This window comes from Podarcis liolepis (assembly GCF_965112155.1).
Source record: "Podarcis liolepis genome assembly, chromosome: 5".
Lineage (NCBI taxonomy): Eukaryota > Metazoa > Chordata > Lepidosauria > Squamata > Lacertidae > Podarcis > Podarcis liolepis.
The window spans coordinates 45,309,163-45,329,710 of NC_139556.1; the positions used below are offsets into that span (position 1 = coordinate 45,309,163).

Consider the following 20,548-nt stretch of genomic DNA (forward strand, 5'->3'; position numbering starts at 1 on the left):
CACTCGGCGCATATATCCCAGAACAACTTGGGAAAATCAGAATGCCATTTCCCCCATTAGGAATAGACTTTGAACTCTGAAATATGAAGATAAACCTTACCATTTCATGAACCAAATTGTCAGGGCTTGGCTCAAGAATTGAACAACTGTAAAATTTCTGCAGGAAAATTGGTGCTACCATTCCAATGTCTTCTTTGAGCTCTTCAAGCATCTTGAATCATCTTCACACAACAGAAAGAATCACACAGCATCTTTCCTCCTGAAATTGAGCTAAGAGACAAATTTTGACAGAAATTTGCAGAAATTTCTGGCTCAGGATGCTGGTCCCATTCATTGGAAGCCCCTATTTGAGATGAAGATGCAAGTGGGCTTGCCATGATATTTTTCATAACCTTATTGGGTATTCCATGCCCACCCTCCTTCTGTTCTGAACATAACCCTATAAATAGGGTTATTTTGAGATTGCGACTTACCCCAGGGCCACCCAGCAAGGAAGTTTTATAGCTGAGTGTGGATTTGGGCATTATTGTCAAATCAGAAGCAGCAGGTGTATGAGTTCAGTTTTTGTGCTCCCAGTTGAACTTTCTAAGAGGGACAGTGCACACTTCTCCTGCATAATGATGTTTGAATTCCCTGTGCATCTAAGGTCCACATGTCTCCTTCCACAGGGGAAAATACCCACTTCCTATATAATAAAAGCAGATGTGCAAGTTACTCGAGTATCTGCCATTGCCACTTGATTGTAATGTTCAAGGCGACCCTGAGGAGCAACTGGAAGTTCAGTCTCCAGCACTGCATTCAGCGCATGACGGGCTCTCAATAGCTCATTTATGTTTGCTTGCACACTATCACAGTAGGAACCACTTGCCTGTTCAATATAAATCAAATGCACCTATTTTCATCCGTAAAATTCTGGAAGGTACATGAAAGGACAAATTACCTTACGGTTTCCAACCCTGCTTGCTAACTAGTAATATAGCGGTATTTTTATGCCTTTTTTCATGCCCTTTATCATTTGTGTACCAAAGTCAATTATGCAGGCCTAATGGCTGCTATCACACAGTTTAGAAATTGTTGTTTCATAGATCTCTCGATCTCTCTCTTTTAAAGATGGTATTTTTTTTTTCTTCTGGCACAGGAGGTTCTAGAAATTGGTGAACTTGCTCACTGAAGTAGCTATCTGACAATTTGCATTCGGTTCCAGAATTTAGTTCTCTATAATTTGTAGGTAATTGTATACATTATCATATTGTTTGGAAATATTCCTCAGATCCATGGCATGAAAGTGCTATACAAGTGTAGAATGACTGATTGATTAAAAGCTGATCTATGCAAGAAAACTTCAGAAATCAGAACATAAAGGAGCACAAACGAAAATACTGATTAGACTTTGGAGGGATAATTTCCAAGCATTACAATAACGACCTTGAAGACTGCCCAGCAGCATCGGTGTGTATGAATTTCTTCAAAGGGGGAAATATAGGTTGACATTCCCCTGGTGATTTTCTGATATCAAATGAAAGACATAGACAATAGAGACAAGTGAGGGAATGAACATGCCATACAAGACCAGATTTTAATTTAGTGTCAAATAAGACCCAGAAAGCTTAAGAAGATTTATCCAGAGTATTACTATACACGAGTAAAAAACACAGCTTTATTGGATTTAATACAAGTATTTTATAGATATATTCTAGTGTCAGCACTGTAGAAAGGGGGCTTCTTATGGTGCTGGATGAAAAGGAAATAGCATGAAATCAGAACAGAAAGAGATGGTATCCAGTAATCAAGATGTTGGTAGCTACCCCATACTCTATCCTTCCCTTTATTATACAAACATAGCTATAGAGAAGGTGAGCATAAGCAAAAGTGAAGTGTCTGGGGTTTTATTGAAAACCAGTCACTGTACTCAAACAAAGGATATATAGATATATGGACAAGTGGATGAATGCAGTCTCCAACATGTCTTCTTCTTTTGGGGGGGGACAGTCAGCAGCATATTAAATTGCTATCAAAAGGATAGTGAAAATAATTCAGCTAGGATTCTCTCTAGGATTCAAAGATAAAGCACCATCTTAAATCGAGATCAAAACATTTTAACATTCATTAAGGTACCTAAACAGAAGTGACTTGGTTTTCTGAGGATCTCTGACTTACTCGATTAAATACTATTTCATGTGCTAGGCTTACATATGCAATCTGTCCTACATGTTTTCCTCTTTCCCGCACAGGGCAGGTAGTTTGTGATTGGTTGTGGACTCTGCCACCCTAAACCTATCCTGTTAAATGAAATAGAAATAGTGGTATGACTGGTCAGCTCCCTTTTCTTCATTTAGGCAGCCCTTTACAATGGGGTACACAGTCGGACCTCGGCTACTGAATGCCTTGGGAGTCGAACATTCTGGCTCCCAAACAATCGAAAACCAGAAGTGCGTGTTCCAGTTTCTGAATGTTCTTTTGGAAGCTGAACGTCTAACGGGGCTTCCATGGCTTCCGATTGGCTGCAGGAGCTTCCTGCAGCCAATAAGAAGCTGCGCTTTGGAAATCAAACATTTCAGAAGTCAAACAGACTTCCAGAATGGATTCTGCTCGACTTCTGAGGTACGACTTTACCACTAACACACACACACACACAAGCTGTAGTGCAAGCTTTCAACTTCAGTTTGAAAACGCAGAAGCTGAAATCAACTTCTTCCACTGTCTGAATATTTGAAGGAAATAGGTCCTGGCATGGATTTCACACACCGTTCCCAGCAGTTAGAAAAATATTTTCCAATACCATGGCTATTAAGTGAATGTGAGGCTCTGGATGTCTGTGATATTTTCCGGTGTATCTGGGAACTCTGACCTTTTATAACAGGAATGGTGTCAGAGCCTGGGAAGTGCTTTAACTTGGCATCTGAGCAAGATAAAGCAAGAAGTCTGATTAGTCTATAGCTACAATGTGACCTTAGATATGTCTTAGACATGGACAGATCTGAAAAGCCAGGAGATTAGCCCAATCCATTATGATGCGATTCTCAAGGATCAAAATGTTTCTTACACAGCTCCTCTCTGGACACCTGTCAATAACTTAGAGAATCATTCCCACATTACTCCGTTCACTTAAAAGATATCAATACCATCCACAGGAGAAAATTCTGTAAAATTCAGCACAGTTAAATGCTGACTTTGTTGTTCTGTCTGCAGATGAATCTGTGTTGAATTTTCCATGAGGTCTCCCAAACTGGAGAACACAGAGGTAAGCAACAGGTGGCTCTTGGATGGGCCTCCAAACACTTCAGGATACTAGCCTGCAAGAAATAAAACTTAATTGTGTATGTGTATATCCAGAAGAGGGAGGAAAAAAACCCTGCAGCATTTAGCAAACTGAAAAAAGGAGTAAGCTTACACCATTGGCGCAGAAGTAATTTCTGTAGCTCTCTCTTCAATGAGGAGAAATGACACTCTCTTCACAAAATGGGTATTATAAACAATTGCCATTTGTTCCTGTCCTTCCTTTGCTCTTGCCTTTCTCTCTCCCATGCCATAAAATAGAGTTGGATTTTCTTTTGCCTCAGAGCCTCAGTTTTTATTCAGAAGTCTTGTATGAGGGCTGCAGGAAGTGTAACAGCAGATATCATTCCATGTGTGACTTAAGAGTGAATTTTGCGATTAGTAACTCAGCTAACCAAGAAGAGGGCGTGCTGCTTAACAACCAAGCAGAGTGGCATGAACTTCACTGAGGTGGCATGTGCTTTCATTGGCCAGGTAGTTCTGAGGGAAGACAAAACCGCTCTGTAACTTAACCCTCATCTTACACAGGGTGTTATGTACTGAGTTGAATAGGATCCAAAATGCAGCAGTCTGATTGGTCCACAGGAGCCACCCAATCCAGCTCCAGGTGGAAGTGAATCCACAACCTGATTGGCCTACAGGTGAATCCTGGAATTAGCCAATCACATGGGGCCCATTGTGTAAATAATGTATTTAAAGCAGACATTCTGGGGGAACTTCCATTCCTCCTCACCACTATGAGCTGAATAAAGAGCATGAAATCCACTCTTGACTCCGAGTATATTTCACAGGATTTTGTTCATTTGCCTCCGTAATGTGCTATCTCTCTTTTCGCTCTGGACTCTGCATTATTTAAGTGACTTTGCTAACAAGGGTTTGTGTAGGAGCAAGTTGAGCAGGGAAGAGCTACCATACTAGATTCCTCTCACCAGTGGATCATCACTGTCAGAGTGTTTTGGTGGAGCCCAGCTGCCACATGTTCCTTGGGGCTTTTCTCTTATCACCTGAGGCAGCAGCGTCCCTAGAAACCTATGCCCACCTTAGTTCAAAGTGGTCAGACACACCTTTGTCTTGCTCTTGCACAAACAAAAAATCTCACCCTTTCCCACTCACTTGGCAGAACCTCTGTAGGAAAGCAAGCACCCATTAAAAATGAGGGGGGAAATGAGGAAGGAGAGAAGAGTCCCTCACTTCCCCCAATCTGCAACTATATGTGTTGTGTTGCCACAGGGACACCCACCTGGAACTTGACTGAGGGGAATAACAGAAGGAAAGCAGAGACTCCCCTGCTCACACTTTTCCTTGAGGGCATACTAGGAACTGACACCATTGTGCTGAAGTTAGTGTTGCACTATGTTCTCTGCTACCACCACCCCATCCAACAATTCTCATATATGCTCACAAGACTGACAGCACCACTTCCTGAACATATTGGGAAGCTGAGCTTTGAGGGCCAAACTAAAGAGACTCTCAAATGACAAGCTTCTAAACACCCACTAAGGGAACACACTGCAGCTTTTAGGATTCTGGAATGTTATTTTCTTAAGGGAACCAGTGGCCAATGCTTCTTAAGACTGTTTTATATGTGAATTTTTAAAAGTCAAAAATCTTTCCACTGCAGGGGGAGAAATGGCAAGAGTCTGAAGGAGAAAGGAGGGAAAATAGCAGTCAAATCCTTCAGGTTTAACAGTCTTCTCTCTAGCTGTTTGAGACTCACGAAATTCCTAAGACCTGAGATCCAAGTGAAGATTTCACTGAGTGGAATCATCACTGAGACTGACTCAACTAAGATTATATATCCTCCTGATACATGAACATGTGTTTTTTCACTTGGTCAGCAGAGAGTTTGAATTTCTTGTGGAGACCACCAGCATAGCTGACTCTAGAGCAGTTCTGAGGGAAATAAATGTATTTTAACTCGTTCATGCCACTGCAGGTGATTTATATGAACAAAGAAAATAGTGCATGCTACTGTACAACAGAAAATGAACCTACATTGCAAGATGTTGCACCGGTTGAACAAAGTACTGTGGGAACCTGTGGAGGCTCCATTCACACATTCTTTTCCTATCACAAGATGTTCACACATGCATGTACATCACTTGTTTGTTTTATCCTCAACTCTTGAGCTCTGTTTAGGAAACAAATCTTGTGTACAATCAATGCACAGAGTGGAAGCAGGAGTGTGTCTGCTAGCCAAGATCCAACCACAGCATGTAGAGCAGATTGTTACAGCAGAAGCTATACTGATAGCAGAGGTGTATACATAGGCCCTATCCACAAAGTCTGCAGCATTTTTTTCAGGGTACAGATAAGATTGTGCATGCATAGCAAAAAGTAGCTCATTGGTGTAGAAGGAGAAGCTGCTTCCTGGAAGACAAACTCAAGTCTGGTGCTAACCAAATAATTCTTAACTGTGAAATAATTTTTTGCTTACTGAAATTTTAGCAAGAAGGAGGCAGTTTAGTGGCTTGTGTTAATCCTGCTTTATTTTCACTACTCACAAGCAAAGAAGAACCATAGAAAGCTCCCAATGAGCAATTTGCTCCAACCAAGGCTGGAGGTGAATAGAGAGATTTGAACTAGGAATGGGAAATAGGCAGTGAAAGAGTGTCTATGGGGAGTGATGGGTGTCAGGGACTGGGCAGAGGAGGAATGGTGGAGACCATCTCCCCATCCTGACCCTTCCAGGGAGGAGGAAGAGGAAGATAGTATAGATTTACAACAGGGGTTTGAGGGAGGTCGCAGCTCAGAGGCAGCATGAGGAGGAAAGTTGGGAAATCATGGTAGAGCCAGAACAACACCCGGCTGACACATTGTCATTAGAAAGCATTCCAGACCCACCGTCTCCCAGAACCTGGCAACCTTAAAAGTAGGAGAGCAAAGAGCTCAAAGACAAAGGGCACATAGCAGCACCCATAGAAGTGACAAATGAGGAAGTGGGAGAGACGGGGAGTGGAGAGTCACTTGGGACAACGCCATTATCCAAGGGGCTGGGTTCTATAGCCTCTCTCTGTAAAGAATGAAATAAAAAAGGACTGTAAGAAACTTTCCTTGTCTTTAGACTTTCCTGGGCATCCAGCCGGGAGATGCTGACAGCATCATGACAATGGGGTGCTGCCCCAACCTCAGTCTGCCTTCAGCCAGCTCTCACTTACCTTCCTTGCTTCTTACAACCATTCTATGTGTTGGCACTGCCTATCAACTCCCCCCTTCTTGGTCTTTGCATTGCCCTTGTAGAACTCAGCAGGGAGGAGGATGGGGGACAAAACTAGAACCCCAGATATGATTTCTTCCAGCTTCTGCCTTCTGGAAAAAGGTACAGGATTATAAAGAGTAGGACTTGCTGCCTGAGAAACAATTTCTACCCAAATGCCAATTTGGTTTTAAATGCATTGTAAGGAGTCTGTATGGGAGTATATTGTATTTAAAAATGAGGTATCAGAGTTTTTACGGGGCTAACCAGGTTGGGATAGCTGGGATAGCAGGCTTGTTGGGTTTTTAATGTCTTATGTAGATTTTTCAGTTTCATTGTTCTGTATGGTACAATGACAATAAAAATTATCGTATTGTATCGTATCGTATCGTAGAATTAGCTGGCTCTGCCTGTCATTCATTCTGGCTCCACCTACCATTGGTCTCCCTGCTTTTTGGCCTACCAGTCCCATGTACACCAGCCACTAGTGGGAACAGTTTGTCCCTGCCCACTTGAATAGAGTGAATCCTTAAAAGGCCAACACTCTTAGGTGAGCACTGCTTCTCCTTTCTGCATCTTCTTACCTGATGTGTTTCCTGAACTGTTGGGTAGACATGGTGGAACAAAGAGTGCTTGATTTTTGAGGCTTGGAGGGAGGCATCTGTGAGGGTCCTGGCTTGGGTTGCAAGGGTCCTGGCCACCAGTTTCAGGTTCGATATATGGAACTGGCCCAGTTCTTTAGCAGGTAATGAAGCAGCCCTGGACTGGCCATCCTTTGCTGACTCTCATCATGACATCATATGGCTGGAACACTATTTCACCAATCTTTTTGCATCTGAATCTCAGATTTCAGTGTCATGTTTTCATTGAAAATTTCTGTGGAATTAAGTAAGTTTAAATAGCTGAAACCAATAGTGTGGGGATGATTGATATATAAAAAACCCTATTGTCAAGAGCATGGCATTACATGGAACAGGTACCAGTTTGAGTTTGGAATTCTGACAGGAAAATCTAAATACAAGATCATTTGTGGCAGCGACTTCTCTAATTTCAAAAAGAAAACACTCACTTAAGTGCAAGTCACATGTTACTCATGGATGCTTCACTGTGATTTACACCATGTACCATTTAAGAAGTTGTGAAGGAATGAAATACGAAAACAGTTAAAAGAGAACATTGCATTCACAGGTTCCGCTTGGTTGATAACACCAAGTGGCAGAATGAGAACACTTTTTAAAGATATGATTAAATATAAATTTTATGAAAGGAAAACATCATAGCTTAAGGCTCTTTAAATTCCATGCATGCTGAAGGATTCCAAAAATAAGACACCAACTTCTTAATAAAATTTAAAAAAAAAATTCAAGCTGGCAAAATGATGCTACCATTTAAACAAATCACAGTTTATAGACATTTGCAACAGATCCTCCAAAAACTATACATGAAGTATTTATGCCAATCCCTCTTAACACTGGTCCATGCCATACCCAGCTGCATAGGTAGTCTAAGCCAAACTAAGCAAAGTGAAAAAGTGACAAAGTGTTTGGTAGTGTTTTGATTGTAGATAGTCTAAGCCATCAGAGCCCCAAACCACAAAAATATCATATCAAGTTATAAATCATGGTCCCCCTTACAGAGGAAGCCAAGCACCTCTCAGATAGACAGTGCTTTATTGGTTGGAAACAGCACGGGGTCAGAATTTCACCAAAAATTTGATGTTATCCAATTTGCTCAAAAATGGTGCCAAAGTGTTGCAAATTCTCCCCTGAAAGGTTTGGCGGTAGAAACAGAAGGGTTTTTATCATAGGCCAAGAAATTGGTAGCAAGTTAGTGTCCCACTCCAAACTGGTCTATTAGAAGTTCTAAGTAGGTTGGGAATACCAAGTTTCCAAAATAGATCTTTACTGAATATAATACAGTGACAAGCAGAATTAAAGTAAAAGTGCAGCTTATGCTTTGGTCACACTTTTTGTGCAATGCATTAATTTGAAGATTATTTTTTTAAACCTGCTTGCAAATGTTTAGTACTGAGAACAACTTAACATTGCAGCAGATTACTTTATTTTGCTATCTTTAAATAGGCATTCCAAATGAACTGGTTGTTGCTATTCTTCTGCAAATATCAGATGAAAGAATGTGGAAGTGCTGTGCATTATGAATAGACCTGCATTTCTTTTTAAGTTATCCCCAAACTAGGTTGAATATTAAGATGGGACAGAGCCATTGACATAGCAACTCTAATGATTTCTGCATTTTGCTGCTGGTAAAGAATTGAAAGGTAGCTGATTTGAATATTTCCTTCAATCTTCCATCAATAAACAAGAGACAAGGCAGATTTGAAAGTTCATCTGGGAAGAGTCATGTTTTTATAATTGCATTTAGCCTTCAGGCATGTGAAATCCAGAGGGTTAGGAGTGCTGTTTTAGAGAACTGGATTAGGCCAAGAGGTACACTCAAAACCTGGAGACATAATTTAATTTGCTTAATCTGAGGAAAGAAAGGGGAAACTCTTACCCATTTAATAAGTATCTACTTTGGTGAAAGAGAGCTCCATATGAAATATACATTCATCCCACCAATACTAGGGTGTTTGTTTCTTATTTGTTCTCATGTGGCAGCAGAACAATTTATGAAACAAATAAGAAACAGAAATTCTGTATTTGGTTAAATCTGATTGTTAGATTTCTGCAGTGTTTTTAAAAGATGCTTATCTTTAATGCAATCACACAGTGTCAAAGAAGAAAAATGTGATTGCTAGCCAACGTGTCTGTAATACAGTCAATGTTCTTCAGGAAACAAAGTGGTATGGAAGTAGATTTGCACTGGAAAACATTCAAATAATGCTGTATTATGAAGATACAAGACAGCAAAGTGTTGTCAAGGGATACATTTTTGAATAACAAAAAAACAAAATTGCACAATGTTCTTTTTCCCCTGTGATGGAAAATACTATAGTCCTAACTATAAAATTAAAATCAGTCTACAGATAAATCTGAAATATCAAGGATATTGTATAATAAAGCTGGCAGGCAGAAGGGTAAAAGCAATGCACAAATATGTTCACAGTTGAATGCAACAGCCAACAGTGTTATTCAGGGGACTGTTTTAGACTCCATACGGCTGTTTTTCAGAAACATCCCAATATCTAGCAAATCCACTCATTTGACGCACAGAGTGACTAATTGCTGTAAAACAATTAAATGTTCCAATATACTACACATGCATGCAAAGGGCACACCCAGAGTATGAAGCTTATATTTATTAAAACAGAACAGGGAAGAAATTGCACCAATCACAGCTAACAAGTGTAGGCAGGTATAAGATGCACAGACAGATAGGAAATCTTCTGCCTGCTGCTAAGAACCAAACCACGCCAGATCAACTCCATCATCCAAGCTGGTGTGACAGGAGCCAAATAGCAACTTCCCATCAAGGGAAGCCATAGGTGTGCACAGGTGCCAGACACCCCTACTATTCAGCATTCAATAAGTGGCACATGCCAGGCCCCAAGAGCAGCAAATCAAGCAGTCTCCTAAGCTGGCCAACATTAGAGAGATGATAAGTGAAGTGGCCTCCCTGCATTACGATACTGACCATGTACCACTCCACTTACCTGCCCACATTAAATGCCAAATAAACCAAACAGCCAAAATAAATTCAAGCCCAGCATAACCAGGCAGCTCCTCCCTCAAACCTATTGGCTAATAAAGGCAATGTGAAGGAAGTCCCTCACCCCATTCCCCTCGAGGCTTCCTCCTTCATTGGGCTGGAACAAACACACACACAATCTTACTTAAAAACAAATGAAAAAATTCCTTCCAGTAGCACCTTAAAGACCAACTAAGTTAGTTCTTGGTATGAGCTTTCGTGTGCATGCACTTCTTCTTCAGATGTATCTGAAGAACTGTGCATGCACACGAAAGCTCATACCAAGAACTAACTTAGTTGGTCTTTAAGGTGCTACTGGAAGGAATTTTTTTATTTTGACTATGGCAGACCAACACGGCTACCTATCTGTAACTTAAAAACAAATGGTCACCTCTGACTTCCGGGGAGGAATGATAGCGGACTAGTGATCAGCTGCTGACACTCATGTCAGCAGAGATAATTATGCAGTGATTAAAGGCAACCAAGGCATAAGATCTTGATTACCAAAACTTCCTTTTGAGATAAGGGGGTCAGGGATTAACCCCTCAGGCCCAGAAGAAGACATTCATCACACCGTGAACAAAGATGTTTTCAGGATTGGAGAAGTGTCTCAGGTGAGGAACATTCATCAAGCCCATGCACTGCATCATAGCTCTTAAATTAGGGCACCAGGTCGATAATACCACCTTCTTTTAACTATTTACAAGACTGGAAGTAAGTACTAATTGGATACACTATCTGCCAGTTAATTTGCATCCAGAAACCGCTGGAAGATGAAAAAGCATTAATTAACAAGCAAAAAATAGACCAAAAAGCTTACCTTAACTATGGATGACTTTGAAAGTTTATAACTGAAGAGATATGTACCTCTTATCCTGTCTAAAATTTACAATTTATACCATCTCTAATTCTCTGTTGTTTGTGGGCTGTTTTAGACATGGAATCGAAAGTAAATATTATCTGTGTCAGAATGGAATGCTGATTTAAAGAAACGGGCACATTTTTCTGGAAGCAGAGATTGCCAAGGGGAGAATAATATAACTCAAGATGGCAAAAACAATGCTGAATGCCTCAGTGATTGCTGGTATCATGCAAAAATTACTAGATGAACAGTTGATAGAATTAAGAGCTGAAATGTGTGGAATATTAAAGAAGATCAGATCGGGGGGGGGCAAAAACAGACTAAAGAATGCACAGGACCTGTGGGAAAGGATGTTGACCCAGAACAGCCTGAACACAAAAAGCTAAAGGCAAAATGGACAACAGCAAACATTGGAATGGAGTGGTCATCCACTCAGCTGACTGGAGGACTGGATCAGACAAAGAATGCCATTGTGACGCTGGAAGAGAAACAACTGTAGATGGCAGAACAGAAAAAGGATGCTGTTGTGACTGGGGGAAATGAATGGAATTATAAATAGAAACATTAAGAAACAAATGGAGATAGCAGAGGCAAAGCTGAGAGATAAAGGCCCTTGTGTACATGCTGAAGTGAATACAAAAGAAAATGCCCCCAAGATTTTGGAGATTAGCTTGGAAAAAGAATGGGGAAAGGGGGAAAAGGGGCTTTTCCTTTTCTCTTTTATCCAGGATACAGAAATTCATCATAATGGATACAGAATCATGACCAACGAAAACATACCAGTCCCATTTCCTGTTGTCCATGATACATTATAATGAATTTCTTTGGACTCTGGTATATACATTTTTTAAAACAAAGTGTTAAAAAAACAACAACAACTTTTAAAGTGTCAGCATAACACATGGTTCGGGTGCCTTTAAGATCACACACAATATTACATTGCTTTATATTGCTAAATCTAAACTGAATTATCTTAGCTATATTTAAAATAATGAAACTGTGAATTTGGTGCTCTCTTTATTTGCTTTCGGCCAAAGGAGCACTAAGGATTCACCAGAGAATGTAGTTATATGGGGTCATGCAGTATCTAAATGTAATTTTGTTAAGTGAAGAACTGAAATTACCATATGCTCACATGACTCTTAAAGTACCAGTTTCAAAGAAATCCACATTCATGATATTAAAAAGCAAAAATGTTGAACTGGTAGCACTCAAAATAAAGTATTTGTAAAGCATATTCAATGTAAAGAAAACTGAAATTATTTTCACTTTCCTTTAGGAAACAGCACCCATTCAAAGATGAAACTTCCTAAATGAAATAATTATGTGTGAAAATTCTACTATGCATTGTTGTAGGCACACATTTGACCTATGCTAAAGGCCCCTTGTGCTCAATAAAAATACTGACTTCCTAAGGAAGAAGTTGGTGAAAAGTAATAGTAAATCACTGTATGTAAAATTTACATCTGTTTACCCAGTGCATGATGTCACACAGTTCACTGACCTTGCTTGATTGGGGTTGAGATAAGCAGGGCATTTTTATTGGTAGCAACAGGAATAGGTTCAAAATTTGAGAAAACTAAATATAAAAAAAGACTAAGAGTGAGATCCAGAGAAAATTAGGTGCACTTAAGTGCCACTGAAATCCCTAATCAAAGAGGAGAGACTTTCCTCATCTGTAACTGAAGCCAGTGTCTGGCTTGAAATTAAGCTGAAACCCCCTGATTAGGACTTGGGTACACTTAACTTTCTTTGAATTGTGCCCTACATGCATAACAAAAGTCTTGCCCATCTTGGAAAGCCTCGTATAAGACAGCCTTATCTCTTAAACAGAAATATTAAATTAATGAGATTACAGTTGAAACCCCATTATCCAGATGTTACAAGACATATACCATCTGATTCCAGCAGATGGCTATCAGAATATAGAAATATAGTTGTCAGGGGGAATGGGATAGCCTCTTCCATTTCTCTATCTAACCAAGGGCTTCATTTGTTTCCGTAATCATCATGCCTTAAAGACACATATAAGATAAGGGGGGGGGACCTCTGGGCAGAAATGCCTTTACATCTTTGAACAGACCGATGTGGCTTTTATACTTGGGTATAATTCACAGCCTCCTTGCATGAAATGCAAAAGAGACAGTTTCAGCCCCTCCTTTGTTCCCTAAATTCCTGCAAAAAGTTTGATAGTTTCAAAGTTCAGACGAGCTGTAAAGGCATTGCAAAGTAAGCTTATCAGGCATTATCATGAACCATAGGAGAGAATTCTCTAAGTATGTCTCGATATCAGATGATATATTGATTGATTGATTGATTGATTGATATATGGGAGCTCCAGTGCATTGATATAAGAAAGTTGCCAGCATAACAAGGCTTACCCTCTCAGGCTGTGTTCCAAAAAAGCTTCCCATGGAATGAATGAAGCCTGATTTCTCATACACAAAAGGAACCTGCTGCTACTGAGTACATGGTTTGGGATTGCTGCCTTGAAACAAAAGAGTGGCCCAACTGCTGTGCATTTTCCCCACAGCATCTAAAAGCAACATATTTGTACAAACAAAACAAAAATAAGCCCTCTTTTAGACTACTCTCTTTGCTTTGACAGAAAACTTCAGTTTTAAGCCAAGATTCCAGATTGTTTTTGTGGAAACACTTCCACTTGTCTGAAAGTGTATATATAATGGATATGTGGTAGCGGTAATGTGATGCTGAAGTAATCTCATGAGAAATGGATGACTCTCAGGGGACTCTATACAGTGGTAGGTAGTAGAGACCAGTAAGGGTGAATTGGTATTCTAACAATATGGAGAAAGCCTTCGATTTGTACCATCACAAAAATACCAGATCTCATTTATAATTCAGCAGTAATGTGTGTGTGTGTTTTTTTTTTTTTTTTTCCTTTTACAAAGTGTTTTGCTTTTGTAGGAAATGGAAGTGACAGCTTTGAAGGTTCTTTCTGGCTTCATACCTATAGGATCTGAAGTTGCCGTCATAATTTTGAAGTACCCTCATGCCCATAAAATCTGATAGGAACTGTAAAATTCTTTTATCTGATAAATGGACACATGTGGATCATGCCATCCAATTGGGGCTGAATTTGGAGAGGCAGATAATTATGACTGTGCAGTGGTACCTCTGGTTATGAACTTAATTCGTTCCGGAGGTCCGTTCTTAACCTTAGGTACCACTTTAGCTAATGGGGCCTCCTGCTGCCGCCACGCCACTGCCGCACAATTTCTGTTCTCATCCTGGGGCAAAGTTCTTAACCTGAGGTACTACTTCTGGGTTAGTGGAGTCTGTAACCCAAAGTGTTTGTAACCCGAAGTACCACTGTAGTTTGAACAACAGCGGAGAAAGTAAGCTTAGAATAACAAGGCAGACAAACATGCATGGGAAAACACAGAGCCCATTCACAGGGTTGGTATTCAGGGATACTGCCATGGGAGAACAGGATCACCCCCACTGTCCTGTCTCCTGGTTTCATATCCTAGTTTTAAGTGAGACCTTTCAAGGTTTTTGGTTCACTGAAGCTGGGTGGCACAAGGGGAGAATAGAAAGGGAGTGGTGAGGAAGGAGTATGCAGTCCTAGTGCTTTTCTTGGGGTGGTAAAACACCATTTATCAGACAATTGTGTACCTGTTGTTGTTGTTTTTCCATCCTTGCAGCTACATGGAAGAATGGTCATTGAGTTGCACATCCAAAGGAAAAAATAGTATTTTTAAACGAAAATTATATACCAATTAATCAAAAGATAAAGTGGTAAAAAACATTCTCATTCTCATAGAAAACATGAAACAAATATAAAAGTGTTTAACTATGATGTAACTGTTTCAGTCCTGCGCAACAGTGCTTGTCCAAAATATTAAACTGAGGTTTTTCATTGGTTCAGGAGGTAAGGCAGGGATAAAATGTCACATAAAGATTAGAATAGTTATCAAGAACTTGGCAATTTCATCAGTGGGGTGGGACTGTCTACTCTTCTTGGCAAGGCTGCTAAATTTCCTTATTTTCCCATAAAAGAGATTCATTGGTGCTGCTTCACACAACTGCACAGCAGCGTGGCAGTGTTCCTTCTCAATTCTGATCAGAATGTCTGAGCAACACAACATCATGACACAAAGTCTTTATGGTGGAGGAAGAAAGAAGCTATTTGAATACACTAAGGACCTCTTAAAAGTAGCTGAATTCCCGCCCCCATTTTGGGGGGGGTGAATGGCCCCATCAGACAGAGGGGGCTGGTAATCTTTGGTCCTACATTAGTTTAGAAGTTCCTTTCTATAGCCAAACAAACAACAAAGGAAATGTTAACTTTGAGCTATGGAAGCAATGAGAATTTAGGTGTTTCCTAAACCTTAACAAAAGATCAGTTTTAGAATTTCTCTATAACTGGGGAAGGGTTGGCAAGGGAGGGAGGACTAACTGTATGAAATCCTTTCCTTAAAAAAAAGATGCACATTTTTAATTTATATTCATCCAAGGTTGGGATGTGATAAATGCAGGGCCTTTCACAAAGTGAATATTATAATGAGGCCGTAACATTTTACTAACATGAATTCATAAGGTGACCCTGGAGATTAACAATAAAACACAACTCTGTAACAGATAGAAAAGACCGCATTTCTGTGTTTTCTCCCCAAATAAGGCTCAGCTTGTCCAATCCTTATAGGGGAGGATTTGCCTGTAATGTCTCCATTGCACCTATTAAAAATAAAATACAATTACAATTCAGCTTTGAGCACCAGTAATTCTTGCATGCTCACTGGCCTCTTTGAGGCGAATCAGAGTTTGTATACATTCCCTTCCAGCCAGAATCTCCCCTTCTCTCCCCACTCCCTATCTATAAAAAGGTGAGCAGATTAAACAAATTATGAACTATGCAGGGCTTGAATACTTTATAAAATGGTAGAACCAGCTTTTAGAAACCTTTTAATGTTCCATTTCCCAGCGGTGAAATGACAGGCTCCATTCTCCTCTCTTTCAGTTGCCCTTGCCACTTCAAAATGTGTCTGGAAACAGCTCTGCAGATGGCCTCGTATGTTTTGCAGGAAATATTACTTAAACATTGGAAAGGATCAAATTTCTCCTTTTAGGAATTACAAATCTGGATTTCATTTTCTCCTCCAAACCATGGGAAAAATGTTACTGTTTCATATGTCACAAAGGAAGTATTTTTTAAAAGAAGGGGGAAAATGAACACTTGTGTTACAAAATACACCAGAGGACTTTGGAAATGTTCCTCTGTTTTAATATAAAATAATAGCAAATCAAAATAATCTTCTGAAACCAATTCCCCTGTCCTCTCCCCCTTCTTTAATGTTAGGAGCTAGAAAAAATATTGTACAGGATCTTAATATTTTGATTGTTATGTCTGCAAGTAGAAAGCAGTAATAAAGTTCTATTTCAACTTGATAGCCCATTACTTAACATTTCAAGCATTTCCTCCATTTGGATCTTGATTTTGGTGGGGGGCAGGTTTACAAGACTAGTTTGGGCTGCAGGTGGGGATGGAGGAGCTCCATTATCAGAGGGGAGGGGTCTGGTGTTAGTAAAACACACAATTAAAATAGTAGCAAGTGGTGTCAGGGTTTACTGGTAATGACATTAATTGCCAGTTCATAAGCCACAATTTCCTCACTGCAAAGTTCCTGAAATCAAAATAGCCAAGTATACATATTTCCCATTTAAAACCACATTTTTGTGTGGTTTCCCCACCCCCACCCCCGCCTCTGAGTAGACACCTCACTAAGAAGGAGTGAAATTACAAACAGCACCTTTTAGGAAATTAAAAAGGGCCATTTTCTCTAATATTTCACTTCAGAATATGACTGTTTTAAACCAATGGAAGCAATGGTTTCCAATGATTTTGAACTTTGTCCTTTGCTCCAGACATCTTAGGTACCATTGAGTGTTCACTGCTCAAATCCTGTGCTCACTGCTAGGAACCTCCACCCCCAAGTCATTACACTTTATAGATTAATTGCTCTGTGGGGTAAGACTACCATTATGAAAATGACCATGCACAACAGGGCTTCCTCCTCCCACCCTCTCACCTGAAGCCTGTCGCACATCTTCAAAAGCTGCTCCAAAGTGTTTGGGGGGCCCTCTGTAGCAGATTTAGGGGGCAGGTGAGGAAAGGGCGGGTAGATCAAAAAAAGCTCAAGAACTTTGGCTGCTCACCCCCCTGACAAAAATCCTGGCTATGCCCATACTGCTGGGTGAGCAAAATTCCACTCACACAGTGTCTGATACAACTCATGGACTCACAATGTGATAAATAGGAAGCAAATCGAAGGTAAGGAAGCCAAGGAAAAGTCATAAGATGGTCACTTCTTGGGCAAAAGTTTCCTCGTGCCTCAGTTTTCCAAGAGCTGGGAATCAAATTATATCTAGTGTGATATAAGAAGTCCATCCTAATTCCTAGAATCACTATATTATTATTTTAAACCAACCGTGAATGTATGTGCTTGCCTTCAATGCAATGTCCCAGTACCATCCACATACAATCCCCTCCCTCAATAGACTCAGATTTGTTCTAGAGTTCCCACTGAATTTCTCCTGAATTTCTATCTGGGCTGCATCAATAGGAGTATAGCATCTAGATCAAGGGAAGTAATAGTGCCACTGTATTCTGCTCTGGTCAGACCTCACCTGGAGTACTGTGTCCAGTTCTGGGCACCACAGTTCAAGAAGAACACTGACAAACTGGAACGTGTCCAGAGGAGGGCAACCAAAATGGTCAAAGGCCTGGAAACGATGCCTAATGAGGAACGGCTAAGGGAGCTGGGCATGTTTAGCCTGGAGAAGAGGAGGTTAAGGGGTGATATGATAGCCATGTTCAAATATATAAAAGGATGTCACATAGAGGAGGGAGAAAGGTTGTTTTCTGCTGCTCCAGAGAAGCGGACACGGAGCAATGGATCCAAACTACAAGAAAGAAGATTCCACCTAAACATTAGGAAGAACCTCCTGACAGTAAGAGCTGTTTGACAGTGGAATTTGCTGCCAAGGAGTGTGGTGGAGTCTCCTTCTTTGGAGGTCTTTAAGCAGAGGCTTGACAACCATATGTCAGGAGTGCTCTGATGGTGTTTCCTGCTTGGCAGGGGGTTGGACTTGATGGCCCTTGTGGTCTGTTCCAACTCTATGATTCTATGATTCTCCTGTGGCAAAATTCAAGGCATACTTGGAATGCTTGGAGGATCCTATTCAAGCATAAGAATTTCAATAGGATTAGGAATATTTCTCAAGGGAAGTGGCTCACATGTTTTTAGTTGCCCCCAAATTCACTTTATGTTTCCTAACTGTACCTGTTTGCCAAGATTCACAGGCATAGATGGTCTGGGCCTGGCAATCTAAAGGACTTTAGGAAGGGATTCTGATGAAACTTGACCTTGCTTTAAGGGCATCCTGGTAGTATTGAATCCTCCTAAAATGAAGACAAAGGATGCAGGTGGCGCTGTGGTCTAAGCCACAGAGCCTAGGGCTTGCCGATCAGAAGGCCGGTGGTTCGAATCCCCACAACGGAGTGAGCTCCCGTTGCTCGGTCCCTGTTCCTGCCAACCTTGCAGTTCAAAAGCGTGTCAAAGTGCAAGTAGATACCGCTCCAGCGGGAAGGTAAACGGTGTTTCCGTGCGCTGCTCTGGTTTCGCCAAAAGCAGCTTAGTCATGCTGGCCACATGACCCGGAAGCTGTACGCCGGCTCCCTCGGCCAGTAAAGTGAAATGAGCGCTGCGATCCCAGAGTCGTCCGCGACTGGACCTAACAGTCAGGAGTCCCTTTACTTTTAAAATGAAGACTATCCTTCATAATCTCTCAGAATTCTGAACACTGAGGAAAGGCCATGTCTTGCACTCACTGGGAAGGGGTAATGACAAAATTACAAGTTACTGGATATGATTGTTTGGCCATTCACTTCATGAGCCTTAAGCCCCACTGCATTTCATTTTGCACCTGGTACCACAGAAGCAGGTTAGTGCACCAGAAAGGTAATGAGGTGCAAAGTTGTGGCTACAGTTAAAATGTGTATCTGATAACATGCATCAAGAGAACAAAGTCCTATCTTTCCATTTCCCACTAAACTAGATCAATTGACTATGGACCTCTGGAAAGGTGCCCACAACAATTTAGCAATCTCCCCCTCCCTCCCAACCTATTGCTTTGCAGTATGGTGGTATGTTTCTCTCTCTCTTCCTCCCCGCTCCCCCAAGAAAGTATTATTAAGGTTGCCAATAAAATTCGGGAACTGGTTATTTGTGCGAAACACAAATCTGCCAAATAATTTGGCACTACTTCCTTTCCTTGGCAGCCTCCCCCGAAGAGACACCCATCCTTGAAAATGGGGTTGTTGAGGGCAGCGTCTGAGTACACTGGAATTTGGCAGACTGGTCAGAACCTGAAGCTTTTACAGTGGCGACACGGACTATATCTGGTGCCATGCAGTATATCTGGCTGATTCTTGGACACATCAGATTGCCGTTTTTCTTTCCCATACGAAGGAATAAAGGATTCAATGTCAGTGAAACAAGGATGGTCTTTCACCTTTAACTTTGAATTTTCTTGCCTTTGTACCTGTCATAACCTTAACATAGGGGTTTTTTGTACTTAGTTGTAAATCTAATGACTGCTGATGAAGCAAGAATAAAAATTATAGTGCAATCAAGAGGTATGTGAAAGAAAATGGATTTTACAAGTGCATACTTTTAAGCAAAGGAGCCAGTCTGAAACATAAATAAAAGGAGCCCAGGGGACTACACCTCTGACATTAAACAATCTTGTCATGAGGGCCCATTACAGCAGAAATTTAGGAGCAGTTAAAAGAGAATTTCTATAGCATGGTAGTGCTCTTTGAACATCTCCCCATTCATTTCAATGGAACTCACAAGGGGAAATGTCCTCCAGAACAGTGGCAATTAGCTGCAAAGGAGCTAATTCTTGAAGGAGTCTTCCAACAGTTTAAACTGAAGGTGGAAAGGGGTGCACTTGGGGCAGCAATGTCCAAAGTAAGAGCAAATGAAAATTTGATTCTATGTACAAAATTGAAAGCAAAGGCAGTATAGCAGGAATTATAATAGATATTATTTTTGTGCTTATGTATAAATAGCCCATGAATTCCCAATATTTCTCTACTGTGGTCTCTGATATAAAGGGCCTCCTTTTCTTTGCACATGCACTCGTGAGAAGCAGCTTTTTGCCCACCTCTGGTGAATTTGAGGATGAGCTGAATTTTGGAATTCAAGTGGTATGATGTCATTAGATCTTTCAAAGGTGATGATTTCATTGGTTTGGTCTAGCCTTAATAATTAGAGGCACAAGGGGGGGGGAGTTCTCACAGTATCATAAAGTGAGAAGAATAATTCTGGTAAATACTTGATTGTCTGGCATCGTTCTGGGTTGTGGAGTATACCACTTGAGTAAGAGAGTCTGACATTGTTACCATTCTCACTGAAAGAGAATGGAGAGAAAACTCTCCTAATTGTAGAGCAATACAAAACATGCTATTTTAAAATGTGTATGTGTGTGTATAGCCAAACTGCTTGAGTAATTTCTGCTTTTAGATTGCAGACTGT

General features: G+C 40.6%; 2 long non-coding RNA genes across 3 annotated transcripts in view; one reads left to right on the forward strand and one right to left on the reverse strand.

Annotated features, from left to right (window-relative positions):
* The window catches only part of LOC310708149, a 94,530-nt gene extending 74,749 nt beyond the window's left edge, over positions 1 to 19,781 (forward strand). The window contains exon 3 of one of the 2 annotated variants that reach the window (XR_014526880.1): positions 19,288 to 19,781. This is a non-coding gene — a long non-coding RNA (uncharacterized lncRNA). Of the gene's footprint in view, positions 1 to 11,710; positions 11,791 to 19,287 lie in introns of those variants that run through there. The other variant, XR_014526881.1, reaches the window with a different exon arrangement.
* On the reverse strand, positions 1,664 to 16,030 carry LOC310708147. The gene is made up of 3 exons (XR_014526876.1): positions 15,909 to 16,030; positions 7,057 to 7,348; positions 1,664 to 3,293 (listed from the first exon to the last, which is right to left on the reverse strand). It is a non-coding gene; the product is annotated as an uncharacterized lncRNA (long non-coding RNA).
* Positions 19,782 to 20,548: the final 767 nt, after the last annotated feature.